General features: G+C 48.4%; 1 long non-coding RNA gene and 2 pseudogenes across 2 annotated transcripts; 2 read left to right on the top strand and 1 right to left on the bottom strand.

Moving 5' to 3' along the window:
* The first annotated feature begins 7,003 nt into the window (after positions 1-7,003).
* Positions 7,004-7,358, top strand: LOC149126523 (NADH dehydrogenase [ubiquinone] 1 alpha subcomplex subunit 3 pseudogene; annotated as a pseudogene). Its single transcript, XR_016234554.1, has one exon. The product of XR_016234554.1 is annotated as an NADH dehydrogenase [ubiquinone] 1 alpha subcomplex subunit 3 pseudogene (transcript).
* Positions 7,359-9,760: 2,402 nt separating this feature from the next.
* Positions 9,761-15,483, top strand: LOC138849618 (uncharacterized). Its single transcript, XR_016234555.1, has 2 exons — positions 9,761-10,385; positions 12,002-15,483. It is a non-coding gene; the product is annotated as an uncharacterized LOC138849618 (long non-coding RNA).
* LOC127493251 (large ribosomal subunit protein uL18 pseudogene) lies at positions 10,337-11,764 on the bottom strand (annotated as a pseudogene).
* Positions 15,484-16,558: the final 1,075 nt, after the last annotated feature.

A 16,558-nucleotide genomic window follows, 5' to 3' on the forward strand; every position in this document is an offset into this window, starting at 1 on the left:
GAGAGAGAGAGAGAGAGAGGTCTTCCATCTGCTAGTTCACCCCCCAAATGGCCGCTATGGCCAGCGCTGTGCCAATCCGAAGCCAGGAGCCAGGTGCTTCTTCCTGGTCTCCCATGCAGGTGCAGGGCCCAAGGACTTGGGCCATCCTCCACTGCCCTCCTGGGCCACAGCAGAGAGCTGGACTGGAAGAGGAGCAACCAGGACTAGAACCTGGCGCCCATATGGGATGCCGGCGCGGCAGGCGGAGGATTAACCAAGTGAGCCACAGCACCGGGCCCTCACCTTCTTCATTTTAAAAAATAACATCATGACTAATATGCAATAAATACAATAGGCATCATCTTAACTGGATTCTCTCATGTTCCATTTTTTAGTTTATATTTATTTTTTCAGGTATTACATACCTGTTTTCTTTTCTTTAAAATAGGCAGGGAGAGAGAGACAAAGATCTCCCAGTTCCCTGGTTTATCCCCAAGTGCCCCCAATAGCCAGGGATGGGCCAAAGTCAGCAACTCAGTTCTGGTCTCCCACATAGGTGGCAGGGGCCCACCCACTTGAGGGTGCCTCCCAGGGTGTGCATTAGCAGAAATCTTCAATTGGAAGTGGAGCAGGGACTTGAACCCAGGCACTCCAATGCAGGATGCTGGCTTCCCAAACACATCTCAGCCTCTATGCCAAATACCCACCCCTGTTTTCTTTGTTTTTAAAGGAGAGAAACTTACCTCAATGCTAGCATTCCCATACTAATTCATCATGTAATTGTCTTTTTGGAAGTCACTGTGTTAACTGGGAAGCACCAGTGGGCATCTCGGTTTCTCATTAGGCCCTGATACCCTTAGACACACTTCAGGAAAAGGAAAAAATATTCACGTGCATTGTGCTATGTTAACAGGATCCATTTGTCTTTCATGGAACTTGTGTTTCATGGAGTACTGCTCATGATCTGATAAGCAGTAAGAGAACAGAAGACTATGTCTTGCTCCTGTGTGTTTTGGTGTCAAGAAAGAAATAGAACATACTGTAGAGGCTTGACATATATTTAATGAGTTGGAGCAAAATCTACTCTGCAGACAAAAATTCAGCACAGAGCGGCAAAGAGGCATTGACTTGGGGGAGAAAACCCTCAGTTCTTCTAATGTTTCTCACATCACAGATACACACACACACACACGTGTGTGTGTGCCTGGGACCCTGCCACCACTGTGGAAGGCCTGGATGCAGTTCTTAAAAAAAATTTACACTCCTCACAGGGGTGTGGGCATGGACAGTAGGAAGTTTAAGACATCCTAAAAAGACTAAGTATAATAGAAAGCAGAAAGATCATGTCCCTCATTCATAGGAAAGAAAAAGCCTATGACCTCTGATAAGTTCGTCAACAGACCTCAGCCGCCTCATTTAAAAAATGAGAAACTTGGATTGTGTGCCACTAGGGTTGCGGCATCATGCTTTCTCAGGAACAAACATCTCGTGGCTAAGACAGGAGCTGGCAAAAACCAGCATGATTTGAAGGATGACAGAATAAAATGTGGTGGCATTCATTCAGTAAGGCAAGTCACAGGCACCCTTTTATCCACCTGATGTCATCCACAGTTACGACATTTTGCCAGAATTTTCCATTGAAGGGTTTTCTGTGTTCCTGACGGTGTGGCAGTTGGGAAAGTTTGTGCCAGTCTCGGTTGCAGCTGCTTCATTACGCAAGGTGTTGGTAGTCTCTCTGTCCTGTGATCCCTGGGAGAGCAGGTGTCACACCCTGTCACATCCATATCCCTTTCCAATGTGCGTCATGCTTTGCTGATAATGGGTATTCAGTAAGCGTCTTTGATGGTCTCTTTGTCTAGAAGTTCATCGCGAAAGCCAGTTTTTAAATGGCCTTTTCATCAAATCAAAAAAGATCCATATAGTGTCCTTCACCTAAAATATTTGGTTTTCTTTATCTCGTTACATGAATCACTGCCCACGATCTAATGATCAGTAAGAGAACACAAGGGCCGCCGTTGTGGCTCACTAGGCTAATCCTCCGCCTGCGGCGCCAGCACCCCGGGTTCTAGTCCCAGTTGGGGCACCGGTTCTGTTGTGGTTGCTCCTCTTCCAGCTCTCTGTTGTGGCCAGGGAGTGCAGTGGAAGATGGTCCAATACCTGGGCCCTGCACCTGCATGGGAGACCAGGAGAAGCACCTGGCTCCTGGCTTCGGATCAGCGCTGCACGCCGGCCGCAGCGGCCATTTAGGGGTGAACCAACGGAAGGAAGACCTTTCTCTCTCTCTCTCTCTCTCTCACTGTCTAACTCTGCCTGTAAAAAAAAAAAAAAAAAAAAAAAAGAGAGAGAGAGGACACAAGACCACATCTTACTCCTGTGTCTTTTGGTGTCAAGCAAGAAATAGAACATACTGTAGAGGGCTTGTTCTCTCCTTCCTGCAGAAGTTGGAGTGATATCGTCTAACTATAAGCCAAGATTAACATCTCGAGCTCTTCTCTCAAGCTTAGTGAAGCATGCTAAACTTAGACAAGACAGGCAACGTGGTAAAATTCGGAATTTATTTGGGGAAGTGAGAGAAATACACTGGAACGTGAGGGCTTTATTTAAGGGAGCAAGTGGTCAGAAAGATGAACCAGGAGTTCCATACCAGGCAGAGAGCAGACCAAGGGCCACGTGTGGGAGTCCACAAGCTAGATACGTGCTGGCAGAACCAGCTGCAAAATACGACAGTGAACAAGGGTGAACAGGGACAACCAGGGGACAGGCCAGGGGCCCTCCACGCCTTTTATTCACTTCCAAAAGGGTGTGGTTACCTAGTCTGATTGGCAGGTAGGCATATACAGATGAGATCAGGTTGGCGCGTGGTCTCCAGCTCAGGAATTTAATCAAACGACTCCTATCTGCATTAGGGGGGGCACAATCAGGTTCATCCTTCTCTACCAAGCACTGAGCAACAGCTACAGCCCTCAGTGCTGGCAGCCTCTTATCTATGGTGCCTTTCAAGTGGCTTAGCACACTAGGGAGGGTCTATATTGCTACTTTTGATTTCTAGTTCAGCACAGAGAGGAAGCACTGAATGCCTGCTTGAATCCTGTAAACATGGCGCCCTTTCCAGAAAGGTGCGGAATATTTATTTGATGATGACCACATCAAATTTATTTGATGATGACCTTACTGTTAAAGGTTCATATCAATTGCCTATCTCAACCACCAACATACTTTAACTGCATGTCCTCTGCAGTGAAAGTGCTGCGCCAGTGACAGCTTCCCTCCCAGGCTTCTGCAACCTACCTCAGGTCATAGCCAAGGAGTCTAGGGAAATTAGAATATTCTTCTGGTGGCAGGACTTTTGGAGCTGCACAGAAGATGCTCGTTGGGATCCCCTCTTGGGGACTCAAGCCAGGGTTCAAGTCCCTACTCTGCTGTTGACTCAGCTTCCTGCTGAAGCTCACCCTGGGAGGCAGCAGGTAATGGCTCAAGTCCTTCAGTCCTTCCACTCCAGGGGAGATCTAGATGGAGCTCCTGGCTCCTGGCTTTGACCTGGTCTAGCCCTGGCTGTTGTGGACACTTGGAGAGTGAACCAGTAGATGGAAGCTCTCTCTCTTGCTCACCCACCCTCCCTCCGTCTCTGTTCTCTCTCTCTCTCTCTCTCTTTTGACAGGCAGAGAGGACAGTGAGAGAGAGAGACAGAGGGAAAGGTCTTCCTTTTTCCATTGGTTCACCCCCCCCCCCAAGGCCGCTGCATCGGCATGCTGGCTGGCACACCGTGCTGATCCGAAGCCAGCAGCCAGGTGCTTCTTCTAGTTTCCCATGCCGGTACAGGGTCCAAGGACCTGGGCCATCCTCCACTGCCCTCCCGGGCCACAGCAGAAAGCTGGACTGGAAGAGGGGCAACCGGGACAGAATCCAGCACCCCGACCGGGACTAGAACCCGGTGTGCCGTCGCCGCAGGCGGAGGATTAGCCTATTGAGCCACAGAGCCTGCCTTCTCTGTTCTCTCATTGACTTTCAAATAAATAAATATATATTTTATAATTTTTTTCTGTGAGTTAACTGTGAACATAATGCACAAAAGGTTAACAAAAGAATAGAAAAACAGCTTTAAAAAATGATTTTAGGGGCTGGTGCTGTGACACAGCGGGTTAACATCTTGGGCCTGTGTGGGGAGCAACTCGGATTAGACTGTTACTGGAATTAAGACTTATTCTATGCATCTGCTCTCCCACAATATGGCACTGGGAGAGGAGGAAACAGCTTCTACACAGCTGCCTCCAGTTCAACCAATAAACTGTAGGACCTGCTCCTGATTGGAGGAGAGCAGCGTACTCGGCGTGTGGGTAGCAGAGTTGGGATTGGTGGAAGAGGACTATAAAGGAGGAGAGAGACAACATGCACCAGGAACAGCTATCTGAAGGAACACCTGTGCAGCCCCCGAGAGAGCCGGCCGGTGGTGTGCCGCTCCCCCGCGGAAGTGGGGAAAGTGGCAGGGGGAACCGCCCTTCCACGGAGGTGGAAGGGTCGGTAGCCAACCCGGGAAGAACCAGCAGCAAACCCGGGGAGGGCCGAGCAGACGAAAGAACAACACAGGGTTTAGTGTCGTTCCTCCATGAAGAGGGGGAGCGACATAATGGTGCCGTGACTCGGATAGGAAACCTAGGCAGGGTCCTGTGTCGTTCCTCCATGAAGAGGGGGAGCGACATAATGGTGCCGTGACTCGGATATGAAGCCTAGGCAGGGTTTAGTGTCGTTCCTCCGCGAAGAGGGGGAGCGACAGCCTGAAGTGCCAGCATCCCATATGGCACTGGTTCAAGACTCGGCTGCTCCATTTCCAATCCAGTTCTCTGCTGTGGCCTGGGAAAGCAGTAGAAGATGGCCCAAGTCCTTGGGCCCCTGCACCCACATGGGAGACCCGGAGGAAGCTCCTAGCTCCTGGCTTCAGATCGGCACAGCTCCGGCCATTGTGGCCAATTGGGGAGTGAACCAGTGGATGGAAGACCTCTCACTGTCTGCCTCTCCCTGTCTGTAACTCTGCCTTTCAAATAAATAAATAAATCTTTAAAAAAAAGACAAATAACATATATTTTCTCTGATTTGTGGTAACTAAGAATACAAAAAAGGTGTAATGTATATGAGCAACATTGGCATTTTGAGATTTGATTATTGTTTGCAGCCCTTGTTCATACTCTTGAGGAACAGTGGTTTTTCCACTCGCCATTTGTTGACTTCTGTGTTGCATCTGGTGAACCCGCAGTGGAGGGTTAAACTTGCAATTTAGAAAGTAAACTGAAGTATGTTGTGGTGCACTTTAAAAGAACAATCAGAAAGGAAGGAGGAGAGAGTGTGGGCAGGAGGGAGGGCAGGCTGGCAAGTATTGTAAATCTGTATCTATGAAGTTCATGAAAACTGTTCCCCTTAGACAAAGCAAAAGGACAAACGGTAAAAATGTGTGTGACACAGAAAAACATAATGCACCAAATGTAGAAAATTGGATCTCTAGACTCGGAGCCAGTACTGCACAAAGGAGACAGAGTCAGGAAGAGGAGAGAGGAAGGCAGCAGCAGAGGTTAGGAGGAGGTGGTGGTGGGGTGACAGGAAGTGCCTCCCCCCCCAGGTGAGGCGCAGAGTCACTCGAGTGAGGCTGGCTCCTCAGCAGGCTAAGAAACTGGGTAGGTAAGAAGAAGGAGAGAACTAATTGTTAAGGGACCTGAAGGCTCCAGGTAAACAATTTACAAGGAGCAAGGAGTGGCTAAAATCCTGCAAAGGTTGAGGATGAAGGACTTAGGTGTGTTGGAAGGGTGATGGAGGGAGATGAGACTTCTCTCTGACCGAGCAGAAGTCAAAAGGCACATGGTCCTTACACTCTGAGCGTGGCCCCCTAGGAGAGGATAAAGCTTAGCCAGATGTGGGTGATATGTTTGAAATGAAGATGAGGGCTGGCGCTGCGGCTCACTAGGCTAATCCTCCGCCTGCGGTGCCGGCACCCTGGTTCTAGTCCCGGTCGGGGTGCCAGATTCTATCCTGGTTGCTCTTCTTCCAGGCCAGCTCTCTGCTGTGGCCAGGGAGTGCAGTGGAGGATGGCCCAAGTGCTTGGGCCCTGCATCCATGGCGGCCATTTGGGGGGTGAACCAACGGAAAAGGAAGACCTTTCTCTCTGTCTCTCTCACTCACTGTCTAACTCTGCCTGTCAAAAAAAAAAAAAAGATATTTTTCTTGGAGTAACATATTATAGCACCCTTGTCTCAGGAATCTCTCTCATCTTCATTTCTTTCTTTTTTTCTTTTTTTGACAGGCAGAGTTAGTGAGAGAGAGAGACAGAGAGAAAGGTCTTCCTTCCATTGGTTCACCCCCAAAATGGCCACCACAGCTGGCACACAGCACTGATCCGAAGGCAGGAGCCAGGTGCTTCCTCCTGGTCTCCCATGCAGATGCAGGTCCCAAGCACTTGGGCCACAGCAGAGAGCTGGACTGGAGAGGAGCAACTGGGACAGAACCCAGGGTGCCAGCGCCGCAGGCAGAGGATTAACCAAGTGAGCCGCGGCGCCGGCCAAAAAATCTCTCTTGACCACCTACCTTGTGTCAGGAATAGGGTGAGGTGGAGAAACAGTGAACCAGACAGAGCACAATCGTGTTGTTAGAAAATAAGCGCTATCTGCACAGACAGCATCTGCATTGGAAACCAACTGTGAGCGCTGGCTGCGGAGACCAAGGTGGAAGCAGGACAGGGGCCGAAGAAGTCCCACTCAACTGTAACACATGCATGTGTTAACTTGAACGCTTTATACTTTGGGGGCTAGTGTTGTGGGACAACAGGTTAAGCCCCCACCTACAAAGCTGGCATCCCACATGAGCACTGGTCGATGCCCAGCTGCTGCACTTCCAATCCAGCTCCCTGCGAACAGCCTGCAGCCTGGGAAAAGCAGTGGAAGATGGCCCAGGGACTTGGGCCCCTACACTCATGTGGGAGACCTGAATGGAGTTCCTGGCTCCTGGCCCCCGGCCATTGTGGGCATCTGGGGAGTGAACAAGTAGATGAAAGAGTCTCTCTCGGCAGCTGCTGAGACCAAGATGGCCGGGAGGCTCGCCACCTTTCTCAGGAACGCCTGGGCCAAGGAGCCGGTGCTGGTCGTGTCTTTCACCATTGCCGGCCTCGCTATAGTTCTGCCCTCGCTCAGCCCCTACACCAAGTACTCCGCCATGATCAATCAGGTCACGCCCTACAACTACCCAGTGCCCCTCCGGGATGACGGGAACATGCCGGACGTGCCCAGTCACCCCCAGGACCCCCAGGGCCCCAGCCTGGAGTGGCTGAAGAAGCTGTGAGCCCCTGCATGGATGGGCAGAGGCCCCAATAAACGTGCGCGCACCAAAAAAAAAAAAAAAAAGAGTCTCCAAGTCCACTGCCCTCTTCTCTCTTTGTAATAAATAAATAAATAAATAAATAAATAAATAAATCTTTAAAAAATAGGTTCTAAGGTATACTCACACACAGGTATGCAAACACTTTTGCCTGTGTATGCTCTGGAAATTCATACTGTTAGGTAGGAAGTCAGAAATGAGCTTCTGTGTGTGTGACAAAGGCCTAAGGAGTTGACATCTAGGTCCAGCATCCGAATCTCAAAGTCATCCCAAAGTCATCCCGATGACCTTCCAGGTGCAGCGCAGCATCTGCACTTCAAACGCCCTGCCAGATCCTGATGACCTTCCAGGAGCTCCTGCCCCTTCTACCCGATAACCATCCTTCCTCTAAGGGAGGGCTACGCCAGCCAGGCTTCCCCTGTCTGGTAACTTCAGGGGGAAAACTCAGAAAGGAATTTTTCATATTTACATCCAACAAGTCCTTTGTTTGGGAGGAGAAGGCGAGGGAGAGGCAAGACCCATCCCCTTAAATGCCCCAGCCTAAATGTAAACTGTGCACTTTCTCAGGTCCTGTCTAGAGAGGTGCACATCCGGTCTTACAGATGTCCCTACCCTAATACACCTTGCTATGTTGCTTTCCCCTGCTCTCTGTCTCACACCTGAATTCTTTCTTGTGCGAAGACAAGAACCCTTTGCTTCTCCGGTGACAATACCAGCAACTAACAAAACCTCAGGGGCTTCAGGTATTGTGTAGGTGGGGAATAGAGGTAGGAGAAGGAGTGACTATTCACTCTCTACCATTTTTGGTACCATTTGCATTTTTGTGAACTCAATGATTGAAAAACCAAGGTACAAGTATTACTCAATAAAAAAAGTGAGTTTTTTAAATAGTAAGCAGAAACCTAGGAATGAATCATAGTTTCACGGAGACAGTGAATCCCACACGTTTTGAACATGTTTTCTCCAGGAGTGTGCTTTCCCTAAGTTGTAACTTTTCCCAAAATTAACATTCAAGGGGAAACAGGGTGTGTGCACAGGGCAGGGGAACCACAACAACTTTGGGATTTGCCAACAGCAGGGAATCAGAATATTTTGGCCTTTGGCTAATGTGGGAACACCTCCTCAGCTATCAAAATGCTGTAGATAAGGTTTCAGGACTGCCTGGGGCAGTTTCGCTCCAGACAATAGACACTGTGTGGAAACAGGTTCTGTGGGGACCAGCCTCTCCACCCAAGGCTGCAGGGATTTGGTGCTTTCTTGTCGAACTCACCTTGACAGCTTGTACTGTGTTCTCCGTCTACACGGACTCATGGACCCGCGCCATCCCAGACTAAATGCGGACGATGAAACCCAGCATTCTAGCCTGCATCAGGGATGGCTGAGTTGGTGAAAGCATTGACTAGCAAACTTGCTTCATTGGAGGGGGGAAGTGACACTCAGGAAATGAGACACGCTAACATGTTTACAACTTGGCACATTTTGGGGGGGTCTACAACTATTGCCACTTTGGAGGTAATGGACCCATTTCCCCCCACACCCTCACCCCTGTGTTATGATCCCTTCCTGCTGCCCCTCCAGGCTCCTCTTCTCTCTAAGCCATCACTGATCTTTGTGTCACCATAGATAGGTTTGCATTTTCTGTTTTGTATAAATGGAATCCTACTGTATGTATTTTTTTGGTCTGCTTCTTTCACTCAGCATAATTTAAGAATATTTCCTCCCATTTGATTTGAAAGCCTGAGAGACAGAGATCTTTCATCTGCTGGTTCATCCCCAAATACCTAGAGTAGCCAATCTGGGCCAAATCAAAGCCAGGAGCCCAGAACTCAGTCTGGGTCTCCCACATGTAGGGCAGGGACCCAAATACTTGCACCTGTATTTCACTGCTGCTTCTCAGGATGCGTTAGCGGGAAGCTGGATCAGAAGCAGGCCCTTGGGGGTGGCACTGTGGTGTGGTGGGAAAAGCCACTGCCTATGACACTGGCATCCCATACGGGTGCCAGTTTTCGTGTCCCGGCCACTCCACTTCTGATCTGGCTCCCTGTTACTATGACTGGGAAGGCAGTGGAAGATGGCCCAAGTGCTTGCACACCTGCCAGCCACGTGGGAGACCTGGATGAAGCTCCTGGCTGCAGCCTGGCCCAGAGCTGGCCGTTGCTACCCGGGGAGTAAACCAGTGGATGGAAGATCCCTCTCTCTGTCTCTTTCTTTCTCTGTGTAATTCTGACTTTAAAAATAGATAAATCTTTAAAAAATGTATTACATAAAAAAAGAAGCAGGCCCTTGAACCAGTACTCTGATGTGGATGCAGGTGTCCCAAGGAGTGACTTCAACGCCGCACCACATGCTCACCCTCATTCAGCATGAATATTTTGAGATTCACCTCTGTGGTGTATACTAAGATTTTGTTTCTTATTAAAAATTTTTATTTTCAGTTCCCATTCCATTGTAAAAAAAGTAATGCTGAGAGCTTTCCCATTTACTCAGGCCCCTTTAAAACTTTGCTGGAGGGTGGGCAGGGAAGCAGGAGCAGCAAATCCCATTAGGATGGGGGGTGGAGCTTGACACCGGTGGTTGGGCCATGTGGCCACCTGGCTTCCAGCAATGGTGGCGGGGGCTAGAGCCTAGGATGGTGTCAGGGTGTAGATCGCACCATAGAGAAGACTGCGCCATTTTCCTAATACAACGTCTTGCAAAACTATGTAATAGGTATAATAGCACATTCAGGATGTTGGCACTGACAGTCTATCGATCTTATACCCTTGAGTGCATTTAGCTCTGTACAGTTATATCACAGATTCGTGTATCTTTAAGATACCAAGTGGCTTTATCATCTCAAGGATTTCATGCTTCCCTCTTATAACCACACCCGTCTCTCCACCACATCCCTCTCCCAAGTCTATCCCTTGTTCTTGCTGAGTACTAATCCAGTGTACGTGGTAGGTTTGGAATAGCTCGGGGTTCTGGCCTTTTGTACCCCCAGAAAAGAGAGACGGAAAAAGGAAATGGAGACCGGCCTCAACAGAGACAGGTTGCTTTATTGAAGCAAAGAGGTTAGTGCCAGTCTCAGGAGAAGATGGCATGCAAAGCACAATTTGGGCTGTGGTTTTATCTGGTGATGGAGGGAGTTTGCTGCTGTTGCTGTGGGGGAGGGAGAAGACTTTGCAGCTGGCGGAAAGTGGGGAATAGGGGCCTCTTTGAAGCCTCTGGGAGCTTTTCCCCTTATCTGTTTCACAAGCTGCCCTGTGCAGCTCATCTGCTTTGCTAGTTGTTTTGCAAGGAGTCTTGGGGAGGTTGCGCCTGGTTCCGCACCATGGGTCTCCATCAGAAGGGAGGAAATGTGGGGGGAGGGGCAACCTGCTGTTTAGTACGTACATACCATGATGTTTATTAATTTACCTACCAAAGGATATTTGGGCTGCTCCCTGCTTCTGACTCTTAAAAAATGTCGCTATAAATATTCACGTGCAAGTCTTTGAACACATCTATTTCTCTTGGGTAAATACCGAGGAGTGAAATTGGTCAGTAATTCCTAGAGAATTGTTCGGTGTAGGCTCAGCAGCCCACTCCTTGCTTTCTTTGGCGCTTCCCAGTCTTTGTTGCGGGTAAGAGACGCTGTGGGATGGTCCCAGCTCTTCCTTGTCACCTCTCTCAGGCCTCCTCTCACACAGCAGCTGATGAGCTTTCTTACACAGCTCCTCCATCGCGTCCGGAGTCACGCTGTCCTTTATGTATTGAGGTAACTGTTCCTTGTAAGCATCTTCATCTTCCCTTAGGGAACGCGTACCATCTGCAGCGTTCTGCCCCGTGATGTGCTTCCACGCTCAACCCTTTGCTTTCAGAATCATAACCAGGGAAGCGTTTAGTGCTGTGAGGGGTAACACGAGCCTCCGTGCACATTCCCCTTCAGGGCTCCAGAAACCTCATGGCGGGAGTAGTCCTGGCAAGGCCTGCACCCAACTGCAGGTGAAGGCACCAGGTTGGCCTTGAATGCTGTGCACACTGTGCTCATCTCTGTTCACTTCCCTGTGGCCTTCATAGATTTTGTCCACGCCAAATCTACCGAGAAGCCCGTGAGCCAGCAGCAGGCCAGCGCCACATGCTGCAGAGTGATCTATCGGGCCAATCTTCCCACTGTATTTTGCTCATTCGTGTGCATAAGCCTTGCAGACTATCGTAGTCCCTCCAGGGCGGGCATAAGCAAGGGCAGATAGATTTTTAACTTTTTAAGAAACTGACAAGCATTCTCAAAGTGGCTATTCCCAGTAGTAGTGTATGAGGGTTCTCCCAGTCTCCACCTTTTTTTTTTTTTTAAAAAAAAAACTATGTTGTGAGAGAGGGGTCTTCAAAAAGTACCCAGAAAATATATGTTATGAAGAAAACTATGCATGGGTCTCAAAATATTTTTTTTGCATACACAAAACAAACTCATACTAATTTGCTACAACACTTCTGCACAGGATTTGAGAAGGCTTAGCAATCAGTTTGAACAAAGCTGCTATCAGAAGAACACAGGTTCTAAGATTGAAACAGGGACAAACTTTATACAATATTTATACCAAAGGTTGGGGGGGGGAAGAACGGTTAAATCATGGATGCCTTTTGAAAAATTCATGCAGACAATGCTTTACAGAGATCAGCAGTTTACAGCTGAGTGTTTGGTTTGCAGGAGGGACCTTGACTTCAAGGTTGAAGACAGAGCCTGCAGCGGCAGCCCATCCACATCAATTTGATGATTAACAGCAGAACCAACAGCCAACGCCACAGACATCTCAGCTGGTTGAGTTTACACACTGACTGGAAAGTGAAAGTGCAGCCAACTTTCTGCTCACCAGACGCCAAAACTGGTGCACCTCGAGCAGACAAGAGCAGAGCTTTCGCTGGGATTTTTCTTTTCTTTTTTTAATACGATTTATTTGGGATGCAGAATGAGAGACAGAGAGATGGAGAAAGAGATCTATCTGCTGATTCATTCACTCAGGCTGCTCCAGGCTGAAGGCAGCAGACAGAAATTGCATCTGTGTCTCATATGGGTGGTAGAAACCCAAGTATTTAAGACTGCTGCTCTCTGCTGTGGCCCGGAGTGCAGTGGAGGATGGCCCAAGTGCTTGGGCCCTGCACCCCATGGGAGACCAGAAGCACCTGGCTCCTGGCTTCGGATCAGCGCAGTGCACTGGCCACGGCGGCCATTGGAGGGTGAACCAACGGCAAAGGAAGACCTTTCTCTGTTTCTCTCTCTCTGTCTACTCTGTCAAAAAAAAAAAATAAAAAAAATTAAGACATCTGCTGCTGCTTTCCAGCACATCAGCAGGAAGCTTGATCTGAAGCAGAGTGGCTGGGACTGTAGCCAGGAAATCTATGAGATGCAGGTGTCTCAAGCAGTGGCTTACCCCACTGTGCTGTGACACCCCCACCTCCCAACTGGAGATTTTCACCAAGTGGGACAAGATGTCTCTTCAGAGAATTGTATCATGAGATGAAACAGCTTTACCAGTATGATCACGAAGGCCCGGCACAACCCAAGCAAAAGCCTACTAGTCAAGAGCAAAGGTCATGGCAATGGTGTTTTGGGGATGCTCACAGCATTTTGCTTGCTGACTTTCTGGAAGGCCCGAGAATGATCCACAAGCAGCAACAGACCAGTCCACATTACAAGAGTGTTCTGAGAAAGTCAGCCAAAGCTTTAGCGGAAAAATGCCCCGAAAGCTTCCCTAGACTATATTTCTCCAAAAAGACAATGCTGCTGCTCATTCCTCTCATCAAGCCAGGAGCAATTTTGAAGTTTTGATGGGAAATCACGGGAAGTATGTGGGAATCATTAGGAAGTCACGGAAGCTGGCCTTTACACTTGGGAACTATCAATAAACCAAACAGATGTAAATCCCTGTCCCCATAAAATATACATTCTCATAGAGGGAGCAAGACAATCCTAATAAACACCATACATCAGGTGGTCAGGTTAGATCTCATTGAGATTTTCAGCAAAGTCTGAGGTTGGTGAGGGAGCTATGCAGATATCTAAAGGAAAGACGATTCCAGAGGAATTTCAGCACACAGATCCTGAGACAGTCATATGAGGTGTGTTCTAGAAAGTTCTGGAGGACTGAGCAAGGGGGAAGTAGATGATCAGGGATGGGAGGAGACAGATCTCGTAGGGTCTAGTAGAACGTTGTATAGGAGAAATGGGGACGTACTGTCAGATTTTGAGCAAAAGGTTTTACAATATACCTTTTTCATTCCTTCTATGTCTTATCATTCAGTAAATATCTGTGGATTATTTCAAAGGAAACCCTATGTGAAAGTGCTACAACTCAAGAGAGTTACATACTAATAGTGACAACTATTGGTGGCCTGAGAGCAGCCAGAGGGAAGGCTCCGAGGCAGGCAAAACATGGGACCTTCAGACTACATGACAGTTAAAAACAACTAAGACACACTATTAAGATCATTCACAAAGTATACTGGAAAAAGGGGAAGTGGTAATTTGTTCGACACCAACTTTCACAGCTGTGATTCCTCACAAGTTGCCTGGGGATACTTCAAAATAGAGGTCTTTAGTCCCACCATTGTACTTGTTCTTTTGTTCACAGGTAACACGTCAGAGCCGTTTACATTATGATCACAGTCAGTAGCACATTGCAGTTTATGTAAAAGCAGTCACAATGTCAACATCTGATACTGTGGGAAGAAAACTCACCTTTCCTTGAGACAGCGTAGAACTCTTGGTTACTACATTAGCACTTCAAATCTAACTGATGAAAGATCAGACTGTAGGCCGGTGAGCCGTGGCTCACTTGGTTAATCCTCCACCTGCAGTGCCAGCATCCCATATGGGCCCCGGGTTCTAGTCCCCGTTGCTCCTCTTCCAGTCCAGCTCTCTGCTGTGGCCTGGGAGGGCAGTGGAGGATGGCCCAAGTGCTTGGGCCCCTGCACCCCATGGGAGACCAGGAGGAAGCACCTGGCTCCTGGCTTCGGATTGGCACAGCGCCGGCTGTAGCAGCCACTTGGGGGGTGAACCAACAGCTCCCTGCAAATGCACCTGAGAAAGCCGCATTAGATGGCCCAAAGTACCAGTACTTGGGCTTCTGCTACCTACATGGAGTTCCAGGCTCCTGGCCTTGACCTGCCCCAACTGTGGCCATTGAGGCCATCTGGAGAGTGAATTGGCAGATGGAAGCTCTCTCTCTGGCTGCTCTGCTTTTCGAATAAACCTTAAGAAATTTTTTTCTTGAACTTGTTTTAATTTTTTCTTTTTTGAAAGTGAGTGCACTTCTATCCACTGGTTCACTCCCTGAATGCCAGCAGCCAGGGCTGTCCCAAGCCAAAGCTGGGAGTCAGGAATTCAGTTCATGTCAGTTCAGGGACCCAAGTACTTGAGTCATCATAGGCTGCCTCTCAAAGTGTGCATTAGCAGAAAGCTGACTCAGAGGTGAGTAGCCAGGACTCAAATATGGAATGTGGGCATCCTAAGTGGTTAACTTTAACTGCTATGTCACATACCCGCCTCATGGGTATTTTAAGTGGGATGATTTTCCTCTCGAGGACGTGGGTGTTGCTTTACTTCACATCCATTTTGTAATGTCTAATAAATAAAAACTTCTAAAAATTATCCAGAACCATTCTGCCTTATTACGGTTTATCTTCTTCAGACAGACAGCGCTAACAATTTTCTTTGAACTTGGAGCTGCGTAAGGGGTTAACATCTGGCTTGGTAAGATATTCCATTTCCTGTTTTAATCAGGGTAGCATGACTTGCACAGAGGCAGAAAAACGACCTGGTCTCCCGCTCTCCCACTTCCCAGCTTCTACGTTTGTGCATGCAGCTCTAGCACAGTGCTGCTAGTGTGCTCTGTTGACTGGTGCCAGTCCCAGAATGTTAGCAGTTTGCAAAAATGATAAGCAGCACGCTTATATTTGCTCGTTCAGCATTTTCTCTGAATACATTTTAAAAATGTTATATTTTACATATTTTAATAATTCATTTTAATAGCAATTAACTTTTAAAGATTTTTTTTGAGACAGAGTGAGGTCTTCCATCTATTGGTTCACTTACCAGATGCCCTGCAATGGCTAAGGCTGGACCTGGCTGAGGTCAGGAGTCAGTAACTCCACCCAGGTCTCTGATGTAAGTGGCAGGAACCCAAGGACTTGGGCCATCATCACTGGCTCCTTCCAAGTCCATTCAGCAGGAAGCCGGGTCCTGTAGTCTGGACTTGAACCAGGCATTTCAGTATGTGACATGAGCATCCCAAGTGGTGGCTTACCCACTGTACCACAGCACCCATCCAAGCAATGACTTAAAGCAGTTTACAAAAGCACCAGTCTGACCGACTGACAGCATCCCATATGGACACCACTTCCAACCCCGGCTGCTCCACTCCTGACCAGCTAGCTCTCTGCTATGGCCTGGGAAAGCAGTGGAAGATGGCCCAAGTCCTTCGGCCCCTGCACCCATGTGGGAGCCCTGGAAGAAGCTCCTGGTTCCTGGCTTCCTATCAGCTCAGCTCTGGCCATTGCAGTCATTTGGGGAGTGAACCAGTGAATGGAAGACTTCTCTCTCTGTAACTTTCAAATAAATAAATCTTAAAAAAAACAAAAACAAACTTGAAAGGCAGTTAGAGAGGTATCTTCCATCCACTGATTCACTCCCCCAAAGGCCACAACAGCTAGGGCTGGGCCAGGCTGAAGCCAGGAGCTTCTAAGTCTCCCATGAGTGCAGGGGCCCAAGTACTTGGACCATCCTCTGCTACTCTCTCTCCCAGGTGCTGGATTGGAAGTAGAGCAGCAGGGATACTGGTGCTGCCGGTAGTATCTTATCCTGCTATTCCACAGTGCCACCCCCACCTTTTAAAAATTACTTGAAAGTAGAGCTACAGAAATCTTCCACTTCTGGTTCACTCTCTGAATGGCTTAAAAGTTAAGAGTTTGGTCCAGGTCAAAGCCAGGAGCCAGGAACTCCATTTGCATCTTCCATAGGGGTGGCAGGTACCTGAGTACTTGACCCATCTGCTGCTGCTTCCCAGGGGGCATTAGCAGGCAGCTGAATCGGAAGCAGGGTAGAAGACTTCCACTGTCACTACCCTACAGGATGCTGGTATGACAAGAGGCGGATTAACCTGCTGTGCCATACCTGAATGAGGAAAAGTAGAGGGAAGTAGTCAGGGAAGAAAACCTATGAAGGCAGGAAGAATGGAACACAAAAGATCAGACAGGACACAAAAAGCGG

This window comes from Oryctolagus cuniculus, chromosome 5, assembly GCF_051225735.1.
Source record: "Oryctolagus cuniculus isolate XC-2025 breed Fujian yellow rabbit chromosome 5, ASM5122573v1, whole genome shotgun sequence".
In the NCBI taxonomy this organism is placed as follows: Eukaryota; Metazoa; Chordata; class Mammalia; order Lagomorpha; family Leporidae; genus Oryctolagus; species Oryctolagus cuniculus.